Here is a 6,298-nt window from a genome sequence, read left to right as displayed (position 1 = left end):
TTGCTGCCCTTAAGAGTTCCAGGTTTCCGTACAGTGAAGAGAATCAATACGAGCACTGCAATAGGTGACGACTCCTCTATAGCTTTAGAAATTTTACATCCTTCTTCCTTCTCTGCTTTTCATTATGTCTAATTACCTGATCTATAGCTCCCAACTGGAATCAATGGCGCTGTATTGCAACAAATTGTTGTGGATTCTCTGTAAAAAAAAAAGGGTTAGGAAAGTGCTACTGAATATGACACTTCCAATTATACAAAGCAAATGAGCTTCCACTGGCGCTGGAGAGCTGGGAGCCAGTTCATTACCAGCGGCTCATGTTCCGCTACGGGTACAATCAGTTTATTTTCCAGGTATAGGAACTTTCAGGAAAGTCAGGACTTTCCCCCCACATTCCCAGGGAGGCTCTGTGTCCTCAGCACTGCACCCTGACCCTGCTCTCTGTTGGATTGTGTTCCAGTTGCTCGGTGTGCTGGATATGCAGGAAGATGGGATCCATGGGAGGCTCTGTGGTGTGTGGGTGCTCCCCTCGGAGGTGCGTGCATCCGAGCAGCTGCACGTCACTGTCATAGGTTAGCAAGCATAGTCCCGGAAGGGACGTCCTTGCTAAGGGGTGCTTACAGTTTCTTCTGGGAGCTGATAGAACCTATCAGCTGGCCAGTTTGAATATGGACAATTCTCTAAGCCACTTAAAGTTGTGATCACCTCTGTGATCCACATTTAAGAATAGACAAACTCCCCCCCAGCTCTCTCTCGTTTCCGGCGCTGGGACAGGTGGCTGCGGGCCCCGTGTGGGGGCCAGCGGGCCCGGCCAGGCCCTGCTTGGGCCAGGCCGGGCCGGGCCACGGCCATCCTGAAGCCATGGACCTGTTCCAGCCGTGGAACCCCCCCCACTGCCTTGCCGTGGGCAGCCGGAGCGGCTCGGCTCTCCCCCCTCTCCACTGCGATAAGAAAAATTCAACATTCCAGCTGCAAAGCTGCAAGGCTGAGGTGAGAGTAACCCTTTTATTGCTGTGAAGAGCTGAAAACCTGAGGGAAGAGAGAGAGGAGATGCTTAAAGCTGAAATTCTGTTGTGAAGCTATGATACATCAGAGTATCCTGTTGTAATTTCATGAAGATATGGGGGGTGGAGTGTTCAACTCGTAAGCAAAAGCACCTGTGCTGAGATAGGCAGATGCTGACGCAGCTGTAATTTCATGAGAAGTTTGGACAGGGAGAGATGAACCAGATGAGGACTTTTGCTCCAAACGGGAAAGGAGAAAACCTCAGTCCGTAGAGATGAACCAGATGAGGACTTTTGCTCCAAATGGGAAAGGAGAAAACCTCAGTCCCTAGAGATGAACCAGATGAGGACTTTTGCTCCAAATGGGAAAGGAGAAAACCTCAGTTCCTAGAGATGCTCCCAGAGATAGTCCTAACGATGAAGATGAGGAAGACCCTTTGCTCCCAGGGAAGGAGAAGGGCCTCTGTTTTTGTTTCTGAACGGCTCAACCTTAAAACTGTACCCCAAAAAACTTCAAGAGTGGACCCTCGAAAGCAGTTGCGGGAGAAGCTGCAAGTCGGGGGAAGGGACTCACATGCAGGCAGAGAGACTCCTCTTCCTAAATGGACTGAACAATATTTGGAAGTGGGCGGCTGTCTCGTTGTGATAATGTTTTCATAGCATGAGCAAGAAGAGACTTCTCTTTCTAAATGGACTGAACAAGGTTATTATAGAAGTGGTAAACAGACTGAACATCTCAAGGGCTGTCTTTTTACATTGTCAGTGGGAGAAGGGAGGAAGGTGGGGGGAGGAGGAGAGTTCTGAAGGTGGTATAATTTTTTTTTCCCCTCTTTTAGGTCTGTTAATAAACTTCTTTATATTCTTTCAAGTTTGGTGCCTGCTTTGCTTTTCTCCTAATTCTTATCTCACAGCAGATAAACAGTAATGAGTATTTTGGACCAAACCACTACAGTCACTCTGATAAATGCTCTTTTCCAGTAGCACCTACGAGTTTTCCTAATTTAATGAGGGGGTTTGTGTTTTCCTGAGGTACATAGGGAGAAATCCAGGAGCTGTAGCAAATTTCTCTGCCTGGAGAAGTGGGCCTGTTAGTGATTCGCTGGTGGTGAGTCAATGCCTGCTGGACACCAACATTCCCCCTAAAAAGAATCCCATATTTGCCCAGCCCTTCTCCCCTCACTCATTGTTCCATGCTGGATCCTCTCTGGAGCTTCCGTTCTGCTGTCTAAAATAAGGTGCCAGTCTCACCTCACTGGGAAAACATGTCTAGGAGGAAGTCAGACTGAGTTCTGGATCATAATAAACCAAAAAAAGCCAGTTTTAGACATTTCCTGCTGTGGGCGTCTTCTCTACCATGCACCATAACCCGAAGTGTGTGACCCTGAGCCCTTGCACAGCTTCCAAGCCTTGAAAACGGAGCTGAAGGATTTCATCCCTGCGGTGGTCCCGCCGTCATCTCAGGGGTAGCATTTTAATTAAGAAAATTCCATTCTTTTGTTTTTTTTAGCCTGTCTTTGCCACCTTCCATGGACTCTCCCTGTTTGTCAGTTGTGCTTGAAGATCTGACACTGCTGGAACTCAGCTGAAAAGAAAAATTAGGAATGTGGGCACCCTTTAATCACCTGGCTACTGTAACAAGTGGGGACAGACAACAACGGAGAAAATCAACCAAAAACATAACTGTGCTTTGAATGTTTCTATGGAAATTTATGGAGAGGAAGTGTGATGCACAGGCATACCACCTCATTTGGTATGCACAAGGCACATCATGCTGAGCTGCTAATGAGATAGCAATTTGGAGGTTTGGGAAGTGCTGGCTATGCTTTGTGCCCACAAGAATCAATGAAAACTGATGAGTGAAGGTTTACAAAATTCAGTGTAAGAACTACGGGAGCTTTGTGCCTGGATGGAGGGACAGAGCTGGCAGCAGAAGCTCAATTCCTCACATAACGTCTGGATCAGCTTGAGTATTTTCCTAAAGGTACAGCAAAAAGACATACCTGCTTTCCATTTCAGAGTTGGAACTTCATAAATATTTTAATTTGCCGAGTTCCTGCTATTTAATGTTTGCATACCAAGGAAATGTGAGAGAACATCACCTTGCATGAAGCGCTTGGAAAACAAATTTGGGCACCTTTGATTGTCTGCAGAATGAAGGGAGCATTATCCACCATGTCCTGTCTGTTGTCAGCAAGCAACACTCTGGGATTATTTGTATTTGAAAAAAAACCAACCCCACCACTGAGCTGAGTACCTCTGAAGACAGAAAGTTTTGCTTTTGGCTATTAAAGGAGCAGAATAAAATAAATCACTTATGCTGAATAAATCATTGATTCTGAGTAACACGCGAGTGCTCCTCGATGCTGGCTCCCGGGTGAGACAAGTGGGACACGTTTGTGTGACTCTACTGTTGAATTTGCAGCCTGAATCTGTCCCAAGGGCTTCCCAAAAATAACTGTGTTGAATAACTGGGTTGAAAAACAAAGATAGGCAGGGACCAAATCCAGAGCACACAGCACTGCAGCCTCTGCCACTTATCTCTGTGCTGCAGTGAAGGTGCAATTGCCAGCGATGCTGGGAGGGCAAAAATCACAGAATCACTGAATCCCTGAGGTTGGAAAAGCCCTCCCAGCCCATCGAGTCCCAACTGTGCCCGATGCCCACCTTGTCCCCAGCCCAGAGCTCTGAGTGCCACCTCCAGGAATTCCTGGGACACCTCCAGGGATGGGCACTCCAAAGCTCCCTGGGCAGCCCCTGCCAAGGCCTGGCCACCCTTTCCATGCAGAAATTCCTGCTGCTGCCCACCCTGAGCCTCCCCTGGCCCAGCCTGAGGCCGTTCCCTCTCCTCCTGTCCCTGTTCCCTGCCAGCAGAGCCCGACCCCCCCGGCTGCCCCCTCCTGTCAGGGACTTGTGCAGAGCCACAAGGTCCCCCCTGAGCCTCCTTTGCTCCAGGCTGAACAACCACAAATGTGGGTGAACTTTTTCCCACCTGAGCCCCCGTGGGTGAAGCCTCCTCTGCCCCATGCCCCACCCAGGACATGTCCAGCACCCCAGCCCCTCTCCCTTCCAGCCCCTCTGCCTTCCAGCACTCCCCTCGTGCTGTTCTGGGGCAGGAGCAGTCAGCAGGGCAGGTCAGGGGTTTGGAGTGACCTCTGTGCCCTTGGCGTGCTGGTATCAGGCAGCGAGACACATCATCTGCATTTATTTCAGCCCTGGATCAAGGAAACGCATCCATAAACCCGAGGTCTTGCGGGTTCCGGATTGATGGAGCAGTCTCGCAAACGGAGGCTGTCCCTGGCAAGAGGGAGCAAAAAGCTGCTGGCAAAGAGGTATTAACTTCACTGTGCTGCATTTTATGAGGCAACAAAGAGTGTCTTGGTTCTGTGCCGTGAAAGTAAATAGAACAATATTTCAGACCTCCTTATTCAGTTGTCCAAATGCACATAACCGATTTTTGCAGATAGGGATTTATGCTCTCTTGTCAGCATCTAATAAAGTAGAGCAATTGCTCCTGCCATTTATTTCAGTGCTGTTGCCTTTAGCTCGGTATCCTTGTGTACACTCCGTGCTGCCTGCTCTGAGTCCTGCCCAGCACCTCACTGCCTGCGGCGGATTCGCCAGCACGGGATGCTCTGGACCACACCCGAGATGGTTTGGAGAGGTGCTAGAGGTGTTCAGTGAAGAGTGCAGAGAGGAAATCATAAAGGGAGCGGCTGAGGGAGACGGGGATCGGCTCAGAGCGGAGAAAAGGAGGCTCAGGGGGACCTTCTGGCTCTGACAGGAGTTTGTAGCACAGCCCAGCAGCTGCTCACCGCAAGATGAGAGATACTGAGTGTGCGGGGCTGTGTTCGGCAGTCCACGGCACCCTGTGCTCGTGAGCCCGGGGTGCAGAGGGGCTCGAGTGTCAGGCGCAGAGGGACCCTCGCAGCACCCGCGGGGCGCTGGGGTGACCTTTCAGAGCCCTGCCGGGCCCCGGGCAGTGCGGGCTGTGTGGGGAAGGGGCTCAGTGACCAGCCCGGGCACCCAGCAGCTGCTGCCCGTGTCCCTCCCGCTCGCCCCACGCCTTGGCGAGCGCCGGGCACCGCGGGGTTTGCCCGCGGGGTGACACCGTGGGTGGGCAAGCTGGGAGCCAGAGCAGTCCTCTCACTACTTTGCCAACATAATTCAGCAAGAAAAGAGGTTTCCATGCTTCAGTGGCAGTTTTTAAAGGTTTTTTTTTTTTTTTTTCATGTTTTATTCATCCTGAATTTGTATTTCAGCTACTAGTTCCTTGAGAGGAAACACAAATCGATCGGGGCGAGCAGTGGCCGGTTCATCCTCGGGGCTGTCTGTGTAAAGAATTGCTCTGCAGAGGCCGAGCAGCGACGTGAGCGGCGGAGCTGACGAAAGCCCTCGGGGGCTTTGCTGCCGGAGTCTGGGTTTCGGCTGCTTTGCTGCTCTGCAGTGCTGCTGGCACAGAGCAGCCAGGGCTCCCGAGCTGGGCCACTGCCGCGAACGGGGAGGTCTGGGGCAAGGGGCTGCTGTACTCGGTTTGGAGAAGCAGGATTTTGGGAATGATTTGGCTTTGGATTGTTTTCCCGAAGTTCCAAAGGAACTGAGGGCTGTTAGGTGACATGATGGTTTTCTTGAAACCCTGAGATTTTGACTATGACGCATTTTTCAGAAAGTGCACATTTTTCATACTTCCAATATCCTCCCACCTAAATTTCCTGACAGAAATGTTTTGGACTTGCATCTTGAAGATTGCAAAAAGAAACCAGTGTTGAAATATTGAACCTTTTCCCTATGCACATGTTTATTTATGTGCTTGACACGAAGTAGCTTGACAAAAATCGTGTCGCTTGTTCCAATTGAAATGCACATCCCAAGTGTTTCTGTTTTCCATTAACACCTGGGAGAGGGAAAGGCTGAAATGTTGACTCTTTTGTGGTTTATTTCATAGAGGATGGGTTTGAAACACAAATAAGGAGAAAAAATGAAGAAACCACTGGTGTTGAATAGCAGCTGCTATGAAGTCCAGGGTTAAAATGTCCTTGTGCCCCCTCTACTTGCCCATCATTATTCACCAAGGACAAAGAAAGAATGACAGGGCTCAGCAGCCTTGACTGCAAAATCAAGCCTATAAATTAACTCAATATTTGTTACCTTTTAACTGTTCCAGTGGAATGAAATCCTGAACTCCATTTCCCCCCTGGTTTTGGATGTGCTATAAATGGAACTGCCCGCTGGAGGAGAACCTGGGGGTTGGTGTTTGTCAAACACAGGGAGACTCTCCCGTGTGTAAATTAAAGCCAGGT

At 49.8% G+C, this 6,298-nt stretch overlaps 1 long non-coding RNA gene across 1 annotated transcript; it reads left to right on the top strand.

Annotated features, from left to right (window-relative positions):
* Positions 1-949: 949 nt before the first annotated feature.
* LOC121673805 lies at positions 950-3,344 on the top strand. Its single transcript, XR_006019309.1, has 2 exons — positions 950-987; positions 2,509-3,344. It is a non-coding gene; the product is annotated as an uncharacterized LOC121673805 (long non-coding RNA).
* The last annotated feature ends 2,954 nt before the right edge of the window (positions 3,345-6,298 follow it).

Source organism: Corvus kubaryi, unplaced genomic scaffold (assembly GCF_017639235.1).
Source record: "Corvus kubaryi isolate FWS band 111438036 unplaced genomic scaffold, C.kubaryi_AGA036_p1.0 66, whole genome shotgun sequence".
NCBI lineage: Eukaryota > Metazoa > Chordata > Aves > Passeriformes > Corvidae > Corvus > Corvus kubaryi.
Note: the sequence above shows the minus strand (reverse complement) of the source record. Positions and strands in the feature narration are given on the sequence as shown.